The sequence below is a fragment of the Papio anubis genome, chromosome 8 (genome assembly GCF_008728515.1).
Source record: "Papio anubis isolate 15944 chromosome 8, Panubis1.0, whole genome shotgun sequence".
NCBI lineage: Eukaryota > Metazoa > Chordata > Mammalia > Primates > Cercopithecidae > Papio > Papio anubis.
The window spans coordinates 47,198,601-47,220,415 of NC_044983.1; the positions used below are offsets into that span (position 1 = coordinate 47,198,601).

Genomic DNA, 21,815 nt, shown 5'->3' on the forward strand with positions numbered 1-21,815 from the left:
GGATGGGTGGACAAGTGCATGGATGGATGGATGTAGGCTCTTTGGAGAAAATAAATATTAATTAAAATAAACATTATTAAAAATAAATAACAGTGGCTTGCATACTGAAGTCACTGAGAAATTCTATGATAAATAAATCTGAATTAATGAATAATAATGATGAATATATTAAAATATCAACTTATTTTCTTCCTCAGGTGAATTAAAAACAATTATTTCAACATTATGCTGAAAGAAATGTTGTTAATCAATTATTTTGATTCAGATTTTTAAAATGAGGAAATATAGTGTAGAAAAGTTCACGGAATTAACTAGGATCAAAAAGAGAACTAGACTTTAAGTCTTCTGACTTTGATTAAAGTGATATTCCATTAGAGCACATTATTATTTACTTCTAGTAACTGAAAAAAAAAAATTCTGTTATGACCTACTTTCAGAATATATTATAATGAGTGAAGGAATACTGTACAATTCATTGTAGTTTCTAGTCAGCAGTTTTATTGTATGACTGCAATGACGGAATAATTATAATTGCTTACTTAGGTTTTGGAAACATTTCCAACCTCCCGGCCAATTTGTAATTTAAGGCATCCGTTAGTCTCTTGATTAAGAGATGGTTGGTTGGTCAGACTTTGGAGGGGTAATTTCAGGGTTTCATATGGGCTACAGATTGGCAGGAATTTACCACATATATGGGCATACATATACACACAACACACACTCTAAAAGTTAGATGGAATTCCTGATTTAATTAGCCAAGGATTAGAAAATGACTATCAAAAGCAAAATGTCCATGCTGGGCAGAATTAAATTTAGCCAAGCTTCCCTGACCCCTGGAATCCAAAACAAAGACACGTTAATCTAATGGATGGGATTTGTTAATCATTTATAAAATGGTACTTTTTTCACACACATTTTAAAAAAATAACTCCATGAACACCTTAAGAATATAAATATACTCCATCTTTCCATATGTTCACTAATTCAACAAATTGTGAACAATAAAGTAATACCATTATGAAGATTTCTTGCTTCAGGCTGGGCACGGTGGCTCACACCTGTAATCTCAGTACTTTGGGAGGCCAAGGTGGGCAGATCACTTGAGGTCAGGAGTTCTAGACCAGCCTGGGCAATACAGTGAAACCCCGTCTCTACTAAAAATATAAAAATATAGCCGGTTGTGGTGGTGCACACCTGTAATCCCAGCTACTCGGGCAGCTGAGGAAGGAGAATTGCTTGAACCCAGGCGGCAGAGGTTGCAATGAGCCGAGACCATGCCATTGCACTCCAGTCTGAGCAACCAGCGAAATTCCATCACACACACACACACACACACACACACACACACACACAAGATTTCTTGCTTTGTATGGAAGAATTACATGAAGAGAATACAATCATGCCTGACTTAATGATGGTTATACATTCATAGAAATGTCTTGTTAGATGACTTTGACCTTGCACAAAGATCATAGAGTGCATTTACACAAACCTACACATGGCAGAGCCTACTACACACACAAACTATATAGTGTATAGGGTGTACTCTGTTGCTCCTAGGCTACCCACCTGTGCAGCATGTTACTGTACTGAACATTGTAGGCAATTGTAATGCAATGGTAACTATTTGTGTGTCTAAACATAGAAAAGGTATAATAAAAATATGATATTATAATCTTATGGGACCACCATCATATGTGGCTCATTGTTAACCATAACATCATTATGTGGCACATGACTGTATCTCCAACTTTTTATTTATCATTTTAAAATTTTTCATTGCTGATAAAATGTGATGCAGTAGAAAGATCACTAGATTTTACAATGAGATTTGTTAACCCACTGCATGACACTAGCAACTCTCTTTAACATCTAGAAACTAACGTGTCCCCCAATGAGGAAAAGAGGAGCTGTATTTGGCTCTGTACTAAGTGGCACTCCTGGAAAATCTAACAATTACGTATAAAATTATAAAATCACCATTAGTCTGTGTTAGCTTAATAATTCTTACTAATATCTTTTCATTGCCATGCATAAAGTAGAATGCCATGACTCAAAATTCTATTGAGGCATCTTAAGAAACTTCAAAATGAAACAAAACTAAGAAAAATAAGACTTTAAACCAAGTATTGGGTTCAAAGAATATGCAAAACCTTTGTAAAGATCATTTATGTTAGCCAAGAAACAATTGTTGTGTGACTTGACTTGAAATAGTATGAATTTTGTGGTATATTCTTATTTGGAAGACTTGACTTGAAATAGTATGAATTTTGCTGTATATCCTTATTTGGAAGAGATTGACAGACAGAATTCCATTCTATTGCAATTGAAGCTGGTGACTGGAAAGAACCAATGTTTTCGTGGGTACACAAATACACATATTCATGCAGAGAGAAAAACAGCAGTTGTGCATGGTACTTGAAATTCATTTGCCCCAAACAAAAATTTTATAGCGTCCTCCTTCTTTGGAATTAGAAGCTAATACAACCTGGGAAGTTTTCTCCTTTTGTGGTCTTCCAGAAATAACAGCAACAGAGACGTCTATAATTTTTCACTTTTTACAAAATCTATTTAAAAAATAAAGGGTTGAGTTTTCTCCAGAGTAGAAAAAAATTATACACTCTACCACCACCATCATTTTTCAAATAATCTACGAATTTTATTTTCAGACTTTACTTACAGTAAACCAGAAGGAAAACCAGAAATTAAGTGGAACTGTTCTCAGTAGCCCCAGGCCCCTGTCTCTCCAGACTACTCCCCCAGGACTGTGGCCCCAGACCAGCTCCCAACAGGCTCTGCCAAACACTTGATCACTTACAGACCTTCGCTCCCCTCTCCTTTATCCCAAATTGCCCTGAACCTCCATTCTCACTAACTTCACCACGTGTCAGAACACTGCACACTCACTTTCTCTCCATCTCCTCCCTATCGCACACTCACCAGTGTGTAGTAGTCATAAACATTTCAGAATGAGTAGACAAATTTGAGTTATTTGAAGAAGGTTAATGAGCACATATTTTAAATAATGATTACCAAGAATTAGCATAGTTTCATCAAGAATAAATTAACTATTGCAAGTCAAATCATTATTTTTTTGAGACAGAGTCTCACTTTGTCACCCAGGCTGGAGTGCAGTGGTGCCATCTCAGCTCACGGCAAACTTCGCCTCCCAGATTCAAGTAATTCTTGTGCCTCAGCCTCTCAAGTAGCTGGGATTACAGGTGCATACCACCACACCCAGCTAATTTTTGTGTTTTTATTACAGACAGGGTTTCATCATGTTGGCCAGGGGGGTCTTGAACTCCTGACCTCAAGTGATCCACCTAACCTCAGCCTGCCAAAGTGCTGGGATTAGAGGCATGAGCCACCATGCCTGGCCTCAAATCATTGTTGAACAGAGTCTTGGAAACTGACTAATGCAGCAAACATAATAGAAGTGGCTTTAAGTAAATTATCTCACAAGGACCAGGTGGAAATGTTGTGAGAAGTTGATCCATAGCTGCAGGATGAATGGATTAATTTCACATTAGAAGGCGATTTCTACAAGAGTGCTGGAATCCTATGGCTTCGTTTCTGCTAAGTTCAACATCGTATTAATGAAAAGGAGAATAGTAGAGAAGGAAATGTCAACATTACAAATAACTTGAAGCTTTTGGGGAAAGGTCATATGGTGCCTATTAGAGTCATACTCTAAGTCGCTGTTGGAATCATGGCACATTTTAAATATAAAAGAAATACAAAAGAAATAAATGTTCTTTTCATTGCAAATAGCATATTATATAAGTCTAGGGTGAGGAGAAATAACTTTGGGACTTAATTTATATTATAAATTAGTGCTTTTAAGGACTACACACTAGGTACTCCCCGAGGTTCTATAAACTAAAAATAATTAATTCCATGGAAAGCTAGTATTAGCCAGTATTAGTCCATGAAAATAACTAAGAAAATATAATATTGTACTATTAGACTATAGAAGAAAATTCACCAATTTTAAGAATATATATTCCTGATTTTCTCTGAAATTCTTCGGTTGTGGGTGAAACTTACAAGAAAACAGGATTAAATTCAGGAGAAATAGATTCAGATGGTGGAATGCAGATAAATCATATTAGAGGAGAAATGATTGAAAAAAACTGAGGGGTGTTGAACTTTGAAAGATGGGAAATACGCACTCACTCTCTTCAAATATTAGAAAGTATAGAAATTCCAAGTTTTACACATATATGTTTAATTGAACTAAGTGACCAACAAACAGAGAATGATAAATAAATTATGGTACATCAATATTTAATGATGTGGGGAAATGTTCACAACATAGAATGTAGTTCTGAAAGTAGTGTATCAAGCCAGAGTTCAATTACAATTTCACAGCTGAATGTGTTTACAAGCACATACAGGAAAACCTATAAGAAAAGATACTAAATGCTAATAGTGACTATTGCTGCAGGGTAGAAATATGGGCGACTTTCATTTTCTTTTTTATTCTTTGTTACATTTTCCAAACTTTATACAATAAACAAACACTTCTTGGGGATGGTTCCAAGATAGCTGAATAGGAACAGCTCCAGTCTACAGCTCCCAGCGTGAGTGATGCAGAAGATAGGTGATTTCTGCATTTCTGAGGTACTGAGTTCATCTCACTGGGACTTGTCAGACACTGGGTGCAGGACAGTGGGTGCAACCCACTGAAAGTGAGCCGAAGCAGGGCGAGGCATCGCCTCACCTGGGAAGCACAAGGGGTCAGGGAATTCCCTTTCCTAGCCAAAGAAAGCCGTGACAGATGGCACCTGGAAAATCAGGTCATTCCCACCCTAATACTGCGCTTTTCCAATGGTCTTAGCAAACTGCACACCAGGAGATTACATCCCACACCTGGCTTGGAGGGTCCCACGACCATGGAGCCTCACTCATTGCTAGCACAGCTGTCTGAGATCCAACTGCAAGGCAGCAGCCAGGCTGGGGGAGGGGCGCCTGCCATTACTGAGGCTTGAGTAGGTAAACAAAGCAGCCAGGAAGCTCGAACTGGGCGGAGCCCACCTCAGCTCAAGGAGGCCTGCCTGCATCTGTAGACTGCACCTGTGGGGGCAGGGCATAACCAAACAAAAGGCAGCAGAAACCTCTGCAGACTTAAATGTCCCCATCTGACAGCTTTGAAGAGAGTAGTGGTTCTCCCAGCATGGAATTTGAGATCTGAGAATAGACAGAGTGCCTCCTCAAGTGGGTCCCTGACCCCTGAGTAGCCAAACTGAGAGGCACTCCCCAGTAGGGGCAGACTGACACCTCACATGGCCGGGTACCCCTCTGAGATGAAACTTCCAGAGGAACGATCAGGCAACAACATCTGCTGTTCAGCAATATTCACTGTTCTGCAGCCTCCTCTGCTGATACCCAGGCAAACAGGGTCTGAAGTGGACCTCCAGGAAACTCCAACAGACCTGCAGCTGAGGGTCCTGACTGTTAGAAGGAAAACTAACAAACAGAAAGGATATCCACACCAAAACCCCAACTGTATGTCACCATCATCAAAGACCAAAGGGAGAGAAAACCACAAAGATGGGGAAAAAAAAGAGCAGAAAAGCTGAAAATTCTAAAACTCAGAGCTCCTCTCCCACTCCAAAGGAATGCAGCTCCTCGTCAGCAAGGGAACAAAACTGGACAGAGAATGACTTTGACAATTTGAGAGAAGAAGGCTTCAGACAATCAAACTTCTCTGAGCTGAAGAAAGAAGTTCGAACCCATTGCAAAGAAGCTAAAAACCTTGAAAAAAGATTAGATGAATGGCTAACTAGAATAACCAGTGTAGAGAAGTCCTTAAATGACCTGATGGAGTTGAAAACCATGACATGAGAACTACATGATGAATGCACAAGCTTCAGTGGCTGATTCAATCAACTGGAAGAAAGGGTATCAGTGATTGAAGATCAAATGAATGAAATGAAGCAAGAAGAGAAGTTTAGACAAAAAAGAGTAAAAAGAAATGAATAAAGCCTCCAAGAAATATGGGTCTATGTGAAAAGACCAAATCTACGTCTGATTGGTGTATCTGAAAGTGACAGGGAGAATGGAACCAAGTTGGGAAACACTCTGCTGGATATTATGCAGGAGACTTCCCCAACCTAGCAAGGCAGGCCAACAATGAAATTCAGGAAATACAGAGAACGCCACAAAGATACTCCTTGAGAAGAGCAACTCCATGACACATAATTGTCAGATTCACCAAAGTTGAAATGAAGGAAAAAATGTTAAGGGCAGCCAGAGAGAAAGGTCAGGTTACCACAAAGGGAAGCCCATCAGACTAACAGCAAATGTCTCAGCAGAAACTCTACAAGCCAGAAGAGAGTGGGGGCCAATAATCAACATTCTTAAAGAAAAGAATTTTCAACCCAGATTTTCATATCCAGCAAAACTAAGCTTCATAAGTGAAGGAGAAATAAAATCCTTTACAGACAAGCAAATGCTTAGAGATTTTGTCACCACCAGGCCTGCCCTACAAGAACTCCTGAAGGAAACACTAAACATGAAAAGGAACAACCGGTACCAGCCACTGCAAAAACATGCCAAATTGTAAAGACCATTGATAGTAGGAAGAAACTGCATCAACTAACGGGCAAAATAACCAGTTAATATCATAATGACACGATCAAATTCACACATAAAAATATTAACCTTAAATGTAAATGGGCTAAATGCTCCAATTAAAAGACACAGACTGGCAAATTGGATAAAGAGTCAAGACCCATCAGCGTGCTGTATTCAGGAGACCCATCTCATGTGCAGAGAGACATATAGGCTCAAAATAAAGGGATGGAGGAAGAGCTACCAAGCAAATGGAAAACAAACAAACAAAAAAAGGCAGGGGTTGCAATCCTAGTCTCTGATAAAACAGACTTTAAACCAACAAAGATCAAAAGAGAAAAAGAAGGCCATTACATAATGGTAAAAGGATCAATTCAACAAGAAGAACTAACTATCCTAAATATATATGCACCCAATACAGGAGAACCCAGATTCATAAAGCAAGTCCTTAGAGACCTACAAAAAGACTTAGACTCCCACACAATAATAATGGGAGACTTTAACACCCCACTGTCAACATTAGACAGATCAATGAGACAGAAAGTTAACAAGCATATCCAGGAATTGAACTCAGCTCTGCACCAAGCAGACCTAATAGACATTGACAGAACTCTGCACCCCAAATCAACAGAATATACATTCTTCTCAGCACCACATCGCACTTATTCCAAAATTGACCACATAGTTGGAAGTAAAGCACTCCTCAGTAAATGTACAAGAACAGAAATTATAACAAACTGTCTCTCAGACCACAATGTAACCAAATTAGAACGCAGGATTAAGAAACTCACTCAAAACCACTCAACTGCATGGAAACTGAAGAACCTGCTCCTGAATGACTAGTGGGTACATAACGAAATGAAGGCAGAAATACAGATGTTCCTTGAAATCAATGAGAACAAAGACACAATACACCCAGATACAACAAATCTGGGACACATTTAAAGCAGTGGGTAGAGGGAAATTTATAGCACTAAACGCCCACAAGAGAAAGCAGGAGAGATCTAAAATTGACACCCTAACATCACAATTAAAAGAACTTGAGAAGCAAGAGCAAACACATTTGAAAGCTAGCAGAAGGCAAGAAATAACTAAGATCAGAGCAGAACTGGAGGAGATAGAGACACAAAAACCCTCCAAAAAATCAATGAATCCACGAGCTGGTTTTTGAAAAGATCAACAAAATTGATAGACCGCTAGCAAGACAAATAAAGAAGAAAAGAGAGAAGAATCAAACAGATGCAATAAAAAATGATAAAGGGGATATCACCACTGACCCCACAGAAATACAAACTACCATCAGAGAATACTATAAACACCTCTACACAAATAAACTAGAAAATCTAGAAGAAATGGATAAATTCCTGGACACATACACCCTCCCAAGACTAAACCAGGAAGAAGTTGAATCCCTGAATAGACCAATAACAGGTTCTGAAATTGAGGCAATAATTAATAGCCTACCAACCAAAAAAAGTCCAGGACCAGAGGGATTCACATCCAAATTCTACCAGAAGTACACGGAGGAGATGGTACCATTCCTTCTGAAACTATTCCAATCAATAGAAAAAGAGGGAATCCTCCCTAACTCATTTTATGAGGCCAACATCATCCTGATACCAAAGCCTGGCAGAGACACACACAAAAAAGAGAATTTTAGACCAATATCCCTGATGAACATCAATACAAAAATCCTCAATAAAATACTGGCAAACTGGATCCAGCAGCACATCAAAAAGCTTATCCACCACGATCAAGTTGGCTTCATCCGTGGGATGCAAGGCTGGTTCAATGTGCACAAATCAATAAAAGCAATCCATCATATAAACAGAACTAAAGAGAAAAAAAAAAAAAAACATGATTATCTCAATACATGCAGAAAAGGTCTTTGACTAAGTCCAACAGCTCTTCATGCTAAAAACTCTCAATAAATTCAGTATTGATGGAATGTATCACAAAATAATAAAAGCTATTTATGACAAACCCACAGCCAATATCATACTGAATGGGCAAAAACTGGAAGCATTCCCTTTGAAAACGGCAAAAGACAGGGATGCCCTCTCTCACCACTCCTATTCAACATAGTGTTGGAAGTTCTGGCCAGGGCAATCAGGCAGGAGAAAGAAATAAAGAGTATTCAATTAGGAAAAGAGGAAGTCAAATTGTCCCTGTTTGCAGATGACATGATTGTATATTTAGAAAACCCCATCATCTCAGTCCCAAATCTCCTTAAGCTGATAAGCAACTTCAGCAAAGTCTCAGGATACAAAATCAATGGGCAAAAATCACAACCATTACTGTACACCAATAACAGACAAACAAAGAGCTACATCATGAGTGAACTCCCATTCACAATGCTTCAAGGAGAATAAAATACCTGGGAAAGCAACATACAAGGGATGTGAAGGACCTCTTCAAGGAGAACTACAAACCACTGCTCACTGAAATAAAAGAGGACACAAACAAATGGAAGAGCATTCCATGCTCATGGATAGGAATAATCAATATTGTGAAAATCGCCATACTGCCCAAAGTAATTTGTAGATTCAATGCCATCCCCATCAAGCTGCCAATGACTTTCTTCACAGAATTGGAAAAAACTACTTTAAAGTTCATATGGAAATGAAAAAGAGCCTGCATTGCCAAGATAATCCAAAGCCAAAAGAACAAAGCAGGAGGCATCATCTAACCTGACTTCAAACTATACAACAAGGCTACAGTAACCAAAACAGCATGGTACTGATACCAAAACAGAGATATAGACAAATGGAACAGAACAGAGCCCTCAGAAATAATATCACACATCTACAACCATCTGATCTTTGACAAACCTGACAAAAATAAGAAATGGGGAAATATTCCGTGTTTAATAAATGGTGCTGGGAAAACTGGCTAGCCATATGTAGAATGCTGAAACTGGATCCCTTCCTTACACCTTATACAAAAAATAATTCAAGATGGATTAAAGACTTAAATGTCAGACCTAAAACCATAAAAACCCTAGAAGAAAACCAAGCAATACCATTCAGAACATAGGCATGGGCAAGGACTTCATGTCTAAAACACCAAAAGCAATGGCAACAAAAGCCAAAATTTACAAATGGGATCTAATTAAACTGAAGAGCTTCTGCACAGCAAAAGAAACTACCATCAGAGTGAACAGGCAACCTACAGAATGGGAGAAAATTTTTGCAATCTACTCATCTGACAAAGGGCTAATATCCAGAACCTATAAAGAACTCAAACAAATTTACAAGAAAAAAACAACCCCATCAAAAAGTGGGCAAAGGATATGAACAGACACTTCTCAAAAGAAGACATTCATATAGCCAACAGACACATGAAAAAATGCTCATCATCACTCGCCATCAGAGAAATACAAACCAAAACCACAATGAGATACCATCTCACACCAGTTAGAATGGCAATCATTAAAAAGTCAGGAAACAACAGGTGCTGGAGAGGATGTGGAGAAATAGAAACACTTTTACACTGTTGGTGGGACTGTAAACTCGTTCAACCATTGTGGAAAACAATGTGGCAATTCCTCAAGGATCTAGAACTAGTAATACCATTTGACCCAGCCATCTCATTACTGGGTATATACCCAAAGGATTATAAATCATGCTGCTATAAAGACACATACACACATATGTTTATTGCAGCACTATTCACAATAGCAAAGACTTGGAACCAACCCAAATGTCCATCAGTGACTGACTGGCACATATACACCATGGAATACTATGCAGCCATAAAAAAGGATGAGTTCGTGTCCTTTGTAGGAACATGGATGCAGCTGGAAACCATCATTCTCAGCAAACTATTGCAAGGACAAAAAACCAAACACCGCGTGTTCTCACTCATAGGTGGGAATTAAACAATGAGAACACTTGGACACAGGAAGGGGAACATCACAGACTAGGGGCCTGTCGTGGTGTGGAGGGAGGGGGGAGGGATAGCATTAGGAGATCTACGTAATGTAAATGATAAGTTAATGGGTGCAGCAGACCAACATGGCACATGTGTGTTATATATATATGCAACAAACCTGCACATTGTGCATATGTACCCTGGAACTTAAAGTATAATAAAAAAAAAAAGAAAAACAAAAACAACAACAAAAAAATACTTCTTCTATAAGTTCAAACTATATGAGTTACCAAAAAATATATACTTATAGGGTTCCTCCAAAAAGATAAGAAAGATCACCAGCTGTTGGGAGACAGATTTCAACTGAATAAACATTTTAAGTTTCTAAATCAGGAAAGTGAATGACCTTGAGAAGCAAGCAATGTCCTTGACTGTGGGCATTTTGATAAAGACTAAATGATGACCCAACTGGAATAGCATAAAGAAAAATCAATTAACAGATGTTTTTAACTTTTTCGATCCTTTTAATGCAAATAATATATAATCCCTTAACTGTGCAAACCAAGATTAGAAACCCAAGAATGCAAAAGCCCTGCCTCTCTACATAGTTGAGTTAAATATGGAGATGATGAACAGAAAAACATCAGCCCTTCAGGAATTTAGACTTAAAATTTAGCCTTTTATAGGTTTTTGGATGTGGGCATAACTTTTTTCATAATTAATTAAGGCATGCCACCAGGTCACAGATGCCAAATAAAATTAAAAAAAAAAATCCCTGAAGACTTAAATAGGAACTGAAGAGGCTATTTTTAAATGCATTGGTTAAAACAATAAGACTAAAAACTTGAAGCTGCATTGAGTTTATCGGACCTATATGTATTTTCTTGTTTCCAATGGTTTTCAACCATTTAATTTCAAAAATGCCATTTCATCTCTTTAATACTCAGCACCTCTGAATTACATACATTTTTCTTCTATTTCCTATGTACTAGGAGCAGGATTTAAGTCATTGCCTCTTTTCCTCCAACTATTGCTGAGAAGGCACTCTATTACATATCCTAAAAAGACAAAAAGATTGCATTGTGGCTTTGTGAATCTGCTCAGTGATGCATGAAACTCAGGCTGACTGGTGACGAGATGGATTCGATGACTCAAGCTGAATAGCCCTGGGAGCTGGAATCCCTCAGCACTCGTTAACTGAAATGTAAAGGAAATAATGGCAAATTGACTGCCTTGAATCGAGCATAAAGGAGAATGCCCGAAATAATTAGATGCCATGACTTTGGAAATAGAAACTTCTTGCAGATTGCTTCCTTCAGACAACCTCGGACTCAGGAGTTTTGTATTGTTCACTTAACATAAGTGACTATGATTGAATTATAAGTTCTCTAGGGAAAGCAGCACACTGAAATGGATTATATCATGAATTTAGCCTGGATGAAAGTCCTTGCTCTGAAATTCCAAGTAGTATTGGTGTGGCTATTGGGGCAACTTTCTGTGCTGAGGAGCATGGACCTGAGCGTCAGGGGTTTGGCTCCTGGTCCTGCAGTATCCATCATGGCAGCAAAAGTGACTGCCCCGTGGGCGCTGTGCAGCCTTCTTACACTTTGCCATGTTAGACTGGCATGCCGCTCCTATTTTATATAAAATGTAACTGAATATTAACTTGCCCAAGCACAAACCAAGCGTGGTTTCACGTCCAGATTTGTCTCATTCCAAAGTGTTTAGTTAACGCTCTCCTACCCTTTGTTAGATTGTGGACAAATTACATTATTTTTCCTGACTTAGATTCCTTAATTCGATGACCTGGAAGTCCTTCTCTAGCAGAAATGGTCCATGAATCCTTGGGAAACTGAGAACTAGCTCTGAGCTATTACCTGCCATTTATTCTATATGGCCCATCATTTGCTAAGTACTCGCCTACTTCTTCAATGCACCTGTTCCATACCCTTGTCACTCACTTGCTCTTATAAACACTAGTCACTTCTCCATTTGGAGCACGGATGCTCCCCTTGGCGATGATCTGAATGTCTCCCCTCCAAAATTCAGATGTTGCCAATGTGATGGTATTAACAAGTAGGGCCTTTAAGAGGTGATTAGGCCACAGAAGCTTCTCTTTTGTGGATGAGATTAAGGCCCTTATAAAAGAGGCTTCCTGCAGCATTGGATTCACTTGCTTTTCCACCTCCGGCAACCTGAGGATATAGCATTCCTTCCCTCCAGCAGACATAGCAACAAGGCACCACCTTGGAAGCAGACAGCATCCCTCATCAGACAACCAAACCTGCCAGCCCTTTGATCCCAGACTTCCAGAACTGTGGGACATAAATTCCTGTCCTGTAGAAATTGCCCAGACACGGCCAGGCGCGGTGGCTCACATTGTAATCCCAGCACTTTGGAAAGCTGATGCGGGCTAATCATGAGGTCAGGAGTTCAAGACCAGCCTGACCAATATGGTGAAACCCTGTCTCTACTAAAAATACACAAATTAGATGGGTGTGTTGGCACATACCTGTAGTCCCAGCTACTCGGGAGGCTGAGGCAGGAGAATCACTCAAACCTGGGAGGCAGAGGTTGCAGTAAGCTGAGATCACACCACTGCACTCCAGCCTAGGCGACAGAGCAAGACTCAAAAAAAAAAAAAAAAAAAAACACTAGAAGAAAAAAGAAAAAAAAAAAAGAAAGAAATTGCCCAGACTCATAATCTGTTACAGCAGCACCAACGACGACATCCTTCAATGGTTTTCCTGCTGCAAGGGAGCTCCACTTCAGCCAATACAGAAAGAAGACTTTCTAAAAGTCACGTATAAAGATTCTTAACCCATTACATCTCTTACAATTCTTATCTGGTCATCCATTGCATAACATTCAATAATCTGTGTTTGGAGCAAGTTACTAACAGCTCTAAGCCTTTGTTCCTCCTTATAACAGGGTTAAGATAATCACATGGAAGAATAGATATAGATGGTAAGTCCCCAGTAAACATGCCTTATTACTCAGATTGTTGTTGACTCTGTTACTGACATTGTTATCTTTACCTCTGAAGAATGCTCCACTTGCATCTTCTAAACCCTTTGGTGCCTTCACCTATGCTGGCCATTTGCTCTCTGATGAGTGTCCATTTTCTCTGTGGTTCTCCCAGGATGGACTCACCTTTCTATTGTTTTTTTGTTTGTTTGTTTTTGTTTTTGTTTTTGTTTTTGAGATGGAATCTTGCCCTGTTGCCCAGGCTGGAGTGTAGTAGCATGATCTCGGCTCACCACAACCTCTGCTTGCTGGGTTCAAGCAATTCTCCTGCCTCAGCCTACCGAGTAGCTAGAATTACAGGTGCATGCCACTGTACCTGGCTAATTTTCATATTTTTAGTAGAGATGAGGGTTCACCATGCTTTCCAGGCTGGTCTCGAACTCGTGACCTTAAGTGATCTGCCCACCCTGGCCTCCCAAAGTACTAGGATTACAGGCGTGAGCCACCATGTCTGGCTGGACTCATCTTTGACCACCAGCCCTCCCTATCCTGTTCTCCACCAGAACTGTCGAGCTGCTCCTATCTGGTGTAGAATTACCAAACCACGTGGAAATAATGTATCTCTTGCCAAATGCCTCCAGCTCTTCTATCACAATTAGTTTTTTGAATAATTAGGATAGGTTCATTTTCATATTCTTTCCTCATCACTATATATTATCCAGCTCAGTGTCATATATCCCTTGGCCAAATAATAAATGTTCTTTGATTAATGAAAAAGAAGAAGATCAATAAGTAACCCTGTCAAAAATTTTTTCAGGCAACCCAGGAATAAACACCTCAGGGCTGAGAGTAGCATTCCAGGTGGGAATCGGCTCCTGAAATGGGTCAAGATACAAAGAAAAAGGAACCAGAGAGCACAGAGGCTTATCCTCTTAACTGAATCATTAAGCCAAAACAGTTCCAGTTGCAGTAGCTGCAGGATTCAAACAGGATTGTTTGCTTGAAGCTCTAATTTAGAAGATGAAAGCCTACTCCCAGAACCTTCACTTTGTTTCTAATTACTTTTCCCATTTGTTTTGGTGAAGTGGAGGAAAATACTTAGTAAGCATTTTTGTTGCCAACTAGTTGAGTAAGTTTCCGTTGTTCAGAGCCTCGCATAAAAGCCTCTCATCACCCTGCATACCTCTTGGTCATTATCACATGATCTCCTGATTATTCTTTGACATAGACGGATGATCTGTGTAATATATTACAAACGTTTCCTATCATCAGCCAAATCATTATTCTCTGCTGCTTAAAGCAACAGGAAAAAAAATGTATTTGTCTACTCCATTCAGGGGAAGAGAAATTTCTCGAATTGTCTGATGAGGATTTAGAGTGCTAACCTAGTTAAAACCTAAAGACTTTCTTGATCACACAGTGACTGACCAGTTCCAGTGCATAAAATGACTCAATCCACAGTTATCTGAGAGCCTTGCTTATAAAACATCGTTTTGTGCTATGTTTCCAGTATGCAACAGAACTGATAGCTCCGGTATTAATTAATGGACTTAGGTGTTAAAAAGTTAAAAATAAATGAGTAAATAACAACTATTTTGAAGTCACTCTTTCTAAAACAGATGGCTTTTACTTAGGAAATAGGCTAAAACATAATGTAGAATGGTGGTTTCTTCTAAATAGACATGTACTACTTCATATAAAATCTTTTCCCAAAATAAAATCTTTGGATAATTTATAACTTTTCTAAAAGCACACTAATTTATTTATCATTCCACAATGAAAGTAAACATGGAAACTCAAGGATCTGGCACTAAACCTTAAGGATAGCTGGGTTCCAGCTAATACCACTACTAGGAACAGGGCTTCCTTCCTCAGAAAGGCCATGATGAATTCCTGGAGTATGTGCTGAATAACCATAAAGAGTTTGCAGGGCTTAAAAATCACGTAACTAAGAAGGGCCATAAAGATTTTCTCATAAAACCTCTTGTAAAGAGAAGGCATGTTGCTCACAGAATATCGTGTATGAAGAAGGATATCTTCGGATCTCCATTCCCGCATAAAACATTATTCTTGAAGAATTTGTCCGGACACGCTCTGGCTCTCCTCAGTAAAAGGAGAAGTAGGAGGCATATGGTGGATCTTCAAGAACCCGACTTGAAGGAGAATTGCATTCTTGGGTATCTTAGTATCATCAGTTCTCAGACTTGTTTCTTCAGTGGAGATCACTGAAACGCTTAAAACATAGCACCTGCTCGTCATGTTGTAAGTGATTACTTACGCATTTAGCCCACACCTATTTTGTGTGTCCCAAAGGTACTCTGTAAAATTTAGCATTAAAAAATAGAATCTGACAATGATTTAACAATTACTACTTATTTTAACTGGATTGTTTTGACTACATAAAACCAAACTCAATCTATCAACATTTGTTTCATACCTACCATATGCCTGACGTTATTCTAAGTTCTGGAGAAACGATGAGTGAGACACGAATCTTTGAAGACAATGGCTTCAGAGAATCTGGTTTGGCAGAAAAAACATATAAGCAAATAGTCCCAAGAACTCAGGTGGATGCAATCCTATGATCGAGGTAATGCAGAGGAAAAAACTGGCACTTTTCCCACTCTAAAGTTATAAGCATTCCTTCCTTCCTTTTAGCTGAACATTTATTTTAGGCTAGACAATGCGTCCTCTTTATTTTGAAGCCTGGGAAACGGGCTGTTACAGTGGAAAGAGTACACACATATTGGACAGAGAAACCTGCTCAGAAGTTTAGGCCTCACACTATAGTATTATGACATCAGGTAATTTGCATAAATCCCTTAAGCCCCAGTCTTATCTACAAACAGGGATTCCATGAGATATTATGATGCATATAGATTACCTAAAACACCTTAGGTCAGTCATAGGTCTTGTGCAACCTTGAACAAATTACTTAACATATCATTTGTAAATAGGAGTAGGATTTGCTAAATCAGGGGTGGAGAATACAGAGATTGCTGACATTAAGTGACTGACACATCATGCTCAATAATTTATATCTACTATTAGTAGTAGTATGACTTTATGCCCATCCTTGGATCTACATGCATCCCTTTTATTTAATGTCATTCCTGAGGAGTCAGGGACTAGATATTTTGCTTTGCATTTGGGCTTCATGCTTTGACTTCCAGAGGGACAATTTGGCACGTAGTGCAGTGTTGTGAACACTTTGATAGAACTTCAAAGCCTGGTAGTTGAATGCCCTTACCTTGCACAGAACAATGGCCTGATAAGTGCTCATTTCATGAATAAGCATCGCCTTCAGGAAGCTAAGCACTAACCAGTTATCCATCCCATCAGAACAACTTCACCAGAGTCAGGATGCTTCGTGAAAGGGCCAAAGTTGTCCCTGTTTGTACACTCATAACTCTCTCCTGGGACACATGTTCATTAGCTGCAAAGAATCGTTTCATTTAATTTTAAGTTATTCCCTGAAACTTGTATGTGAATGAGACACTATAAAGTTCACAGGCTACTTCTATTCCTATCACTTATACTTTGATTTATGCTTGAAAATATTCACTTTCTCTTCATTTACAATAAACTCTGATGATTTCCTTCCCATTTATGATGGAGCATCCAAGTCTCAAGGCTTGTGCTGATGACCTAGCACTGTAATCTCATCTTATCCACAATGGAGAGTCACTGCCTGGGCAGAAATGGTTTCACCAAAGGCCAGGTGTCTGTGTGGTGCCTGCATGTGGTGTGCATGTGGCTTGGGAAGAGGCTCTTGAGGTGTGAAATAGAGTTGTCTTCTTCAAAACACGGGAAAGTAGGAGTGATACTTTTGCTTGACTGTTTCTTGAATTTTCCAGAGTTTTCATGAGTGCCTTGACAATGAAGTTTATATCTAATAGTGCACAGGCATCTTCCAGTGACAATTTCATAAATGAAGGTGTATTACAGAGAAAAAAAATTGTTTTCTTGATATATTTAACCGTATATATGTGTGTGTAAAATAAACTTATTACATATATACAAATTTTCAAAAACAATGCTTTTTTGGTAGTGAAACTAAGTCCTAGTGCAAACACAAATTTACTTTTATTGAGTGGGGAAAAAAATGCCAGTAAATCTTTGGTGCCTTCCTGTCATCTCACGGAGGTGCGAGGCCACAGCAGTGACCACGGGCGTCCTGCAGCCGGGTGGCTGGGCAGCGAGTCTCCCATGTAGGACTGCTGCTTGCTCGCTGTGTGATCCTGGGCAGGATTTTAGCGTCCCCGCGCCCAATTTTCTCGTCAAATTGTTTCTGTCTCATAGGACTGTTGTGAAGATACGTGATTAAGGGACTTAATGAGGTAGAACACATTCATTTAATCAGCAGGAGATGGTGCTATTTTAGTATGGAATTTCCCCTCACACCACATTTCTAGAACTAACTGAACCCTAGAAGACCAGGGTTTTGGAATTTGCCCAGAAAAGTCAGTGGGACATGTTGTGGTTTTTTCGTCCAGACACATGTGGTTTTTTGTCCAGAAGAGAGAGCTAACTGTCACCCCCAGAGCCAGAAGGGGATCTCAAGGCTGTCGATTCGATACAGGACTGGTGCACCTTTTCCAGTGGACCTGAGCATGCGTGGAGCAGACCCACTCAATGGAGCAAACCCTTTGTAAGAACACAGGAAAACAAGGGAAGAAGGAGGTTTCTTCAGATTTCATAGGCCAGACGCAAACCCTCCCATTCCCAAGATCCCAGCCCCCAACACCACCAGTCACCCTCCAGAAGTCCCCATAAGAGAACTGCTCTTCATCATTGTTTTACCTCTTCCTTCCACACCCCACCCCACCTCGCCTATCAGTACCAATCCCAGAATTATTTGTGCATTTCTCTCTGAACATTCTCTCCCCCTTCTGGTCCCAAAGAATCAAAAAAAAAAAACGAAACAAAAAAAAACAAAACAAAAACCCAGCTATTACATATTGAACATCACAAAGACCATAAAATGATCTGTATAGAATACTTTAAATATGATCTTACCTGCTCAGTTTTATAAAGAAAAATCCCAGCCAGTGAATTTTTATTTGAAAGGGTTGCCAAAAAAACAGTTGGCATTTTCTGGATATGTTTGCTACCATGGGCTAGTGTCTACTATTGCATTGTTCAAATATTAAAAACCAAAAGAGAATAGGCAATGACACTAAGAAGCTTCTAGCAAGTCTTTTGCCTCATCTCCTCCTGAGAGTGCTGAGAAACTCTTTGAAGGGGGTGAGGGGCCCTTGTAATTGGTGCGGTGTCCACATGCTTGGAGAATGAGCAACTCTATGTATGTGTTCAGGGCCCTCTGTTCACGCATAGCTCTGTCCTTAACCTGTTTGCTGCTGAATGACTGGGCTGCACATCTGCGACAGCATCATGCCACTTACTCTCCCCTAACCTACCTCCTCTTCAGCTGCAATCAAGCTTGCCTTTGTTAACCCAAATAGTCTTTTCTTAGAAATGTGTATAATATTGTTCATTGCTTTTTCAGTAAGAAGCAGCTCAGAGACAGAGTGGAGAAACAAATGATACAGATACAACTATACAAGAGAGAGAGCAAGTTGTATGATTTGACTAGAGCAATGGTTCTCAGTCCAGAGTTCATCAGCATTTCCCGAAGGGCTTGTTAAGAAGGGATTGCTGGGCTCCACCCCAGAGGTTGATGAAATAGTAGTGCTGCAGTGGGAGGCTGGGAATTTCCATTTCTAACAAGTTCCCAGGTGCTGCCAATCCTACAATTAAGGAACCACCAGAAAGCTAATATCTCTTTGAGATCCTAGTTTCAATCTTTTGGATAAATATTCAGAAGTGGAATTTTTGGATCATATGGTAGTTTTATTTTTAATTTTTTGAGGAATCTCCATACTGTTTTCCATGGTGGCTGCACCATTTTGCATTCCAACCAACAGTGTACAAAGGTTCCAATTTCTCCACATCCTTACTAACACGTATTGTCATATATATATATATATATATATGCATGTTAGAAATGCAAATCAAAGCCACAGTGAGGTAACACCTCACACCAATTGATACCTCATTTGGTATCAACTGAGGCGATACCTCATTGTGGCTTTGATTTGCATTTCCCTAATGATTAGTGACATTAAGCAATTTTCATCTGCCTATTGGCTATTTGTATGTCTTCTTTGGAGAAATCATTCAAGTCTTTAGCCTATTTTAAAAATTGGATTTTTGCTTTTTTTTTAACTACTGAGTTATAAAATCTCCTAAATAATCCCTTATTTGATATTGGGGAGAGGGGAATGGGGAATTAGTCAGAAACAGGCATAAAGTCTCAATTATTCAAGATGGAAGAGATCCAGAGATCTGCTATACAACATTGCCCCTGGAATTAGCAATGTGGTATCCTACACTTAAAATTTTGTTCATAAGTAAGATCCTGGAGCAAAGAAGAAGCTCCCCTCAGAGGTATTTTTGTCTTGTCTTCTCCTCTAAGCTCCTCTAAATTCCCTGAACAAATAAGCCTCATGATAGACCATGCTTTCAGGCTGTACTGAGTTTTAGCAGGACTATAAGAGAAGAGGCAGAGATTCCAAGGCATGCAAAACTAACAGCTCCAGTGTAGCAAGGAGGAAGGCAGAAAGCACAATTGGATTTCAAGGTTCACTTTTCCTCTTCCCCCTCAAATATATTGTTCTTACCTTAAGTGTTCCAAAATGGATTTTCTTCCCCTTTCCCTCCCATCCATTTACATGTCAAAACCTCCAGACTGAATAAAAGAATGTATAAAAGAAAATTACACTTGACAAATTAGCCAGTTTAAATTAGCAGTTCAGAATTACTACAATAGGACACCAATATCTATGCTATGTGTTCCCACCTAGAGAACAGTAAATCAAAGCTGAGTTTGGTTTTATGGCTGCTAGTACTTGCATCCACAGGCTTATAAAATATCTATAATGATTTATAGAAAGGAACAGTCATTGTGTCCAACTCACAGACCTCACATAATGTCTTTGCAACTGATCCACTGTCAAGGCCAAAGCAAAAATTAAGACTAGGATTTACCAGGTCAGATCAAGTATTCCATCGTCACCATGAACATAAGGGTCCCCGCACGAAGTATTCTGGGTGCTTCTAGACAGTGTAAAAGGCATAATTCCAGGATAGCCCCCAAGATTCCCATATCCTCAACTTTCAAAATTTCCCAGCAGACAATAATCTAGGTGGAAAACCTGTGCATAATGATCTAAGCCCAGAACCCAACTCCATTTTACACACTGCATATGCTTGTATAATTCCCTTCCATTCAGTGTGGGCAGAGTCTGTGAAAATGATGGGATGTCACTGTGTGATTATACTGTTACATGCAAAAGGAATTTTGGAAATGTGATTAAGGTTACTAATCAGTTGACTTTGACTTAATCAAAAGGGAGATCATTCAGGTGGGCCTGACTTAATTACATGAGCTCTTTAAATCTGAGTCCAGAGGTCAGAGGAAAAGTCAGAGATTTGAAGCAACACAGACATTCTCTTGCTGGTCTTGAAGGAGCAAATGGACATTTTGTAGAGAAAGCCACTTGGAAGAGAGCAGTGGGCAATCACTAAGAGCTAAGAATGGTCCCCAGATGACAGTCAGGAAACAGGACCTCAGCCCTATGACTACAAGGAAGTTAATTTTGCCAACAGCCTGCATGGCCTGCAAAGAACTCCAGCCTCAGATGAGACAGCAGTCCAAGCTGACATGATCTCAGCTGTGGGAGACCCTGAGCAAGAACCTAGCCATGGGATGCTCAGACAGCTGACTGGCAGACTGGGAACTAATAAATGGATATTGTTGGCAGGCACTCAGTGTTATTCAGCAATAGAAAACAAATTCAGACAACTTCTGTTTGTTTGTTTTGGTCATTGCCACAAACCAGTGTGTCTCACTGTGCTGCTTTTATTCTCTTCCCTTCCTATTCTTATTATAGTTATCACCACTCTCTGTCAACTCTACTAGAAATCTCATGTAAAATGCAGGTGGGCTCTGGGCTCAGATTATTATGCACAGTTTTTCACCTAGATTAATGTCTGCTGGGAAATTTTGGAAGTTGAGGACATGGGAAAGTTCTTTACCAATTAGGTCTGTCCCACATAATACAGGTTGTCTAACAGGCTACGCCTTCATTCTTCAAATGCCAGTTCATGTTCCCCAATTACTACGGCAACCAGCATCATAGCCCCACATTTGGCAAAGCCCTCACGAGTAAAACCATCTCCCCAAAAACCACTAATTTAGCCCCACATAGCTGGGCTCTCCTAGTCTCACTGCTGCCTACTTAGCCCCTCTGGGAACTCTGCTGTCACTTAACATTCTCTGGATCAGGGCTAATATCATTTTCTCCACTCTGAATTCTTCCCTATCCTCTTCAATT

General features: G+C 39.5%; 1 protein-coding gene across 4 annotated transcripts in view; it reads right to left on the reverse strand.

Moving 5' to 3' along the window:
- Window positions 1-21,815, reverse strand: part of PXDNL (peroxidasin like) — a 508,249-nt gene that overhangs the window by 358,354 nt on the left and 128,080 nt on the right. Inside the window, exons 1-2 of one of the 4 annotated variants that reach the window (XM_031669553.1) lie at window positions 15,858-19,217; window positions 15,427-15,649 (exon numbers count right to left, since the gene is read on the reverse strand). The exons of 1 other annotated variant lie outside the window; for it this stretch is intronic. The gene's annotated coding sequence lies outside the window, so the exon portion shown is untranslated. Of the gene's footprint in view, window positions 1-15,426; window positions 15,650-15,857; window positions 19,218-21,815 lie in introns of those variants that run through there. 2 more of the 4 variants (XM_031669552.1, XM_031669555.1) reach the window with 2 other exon arrangements.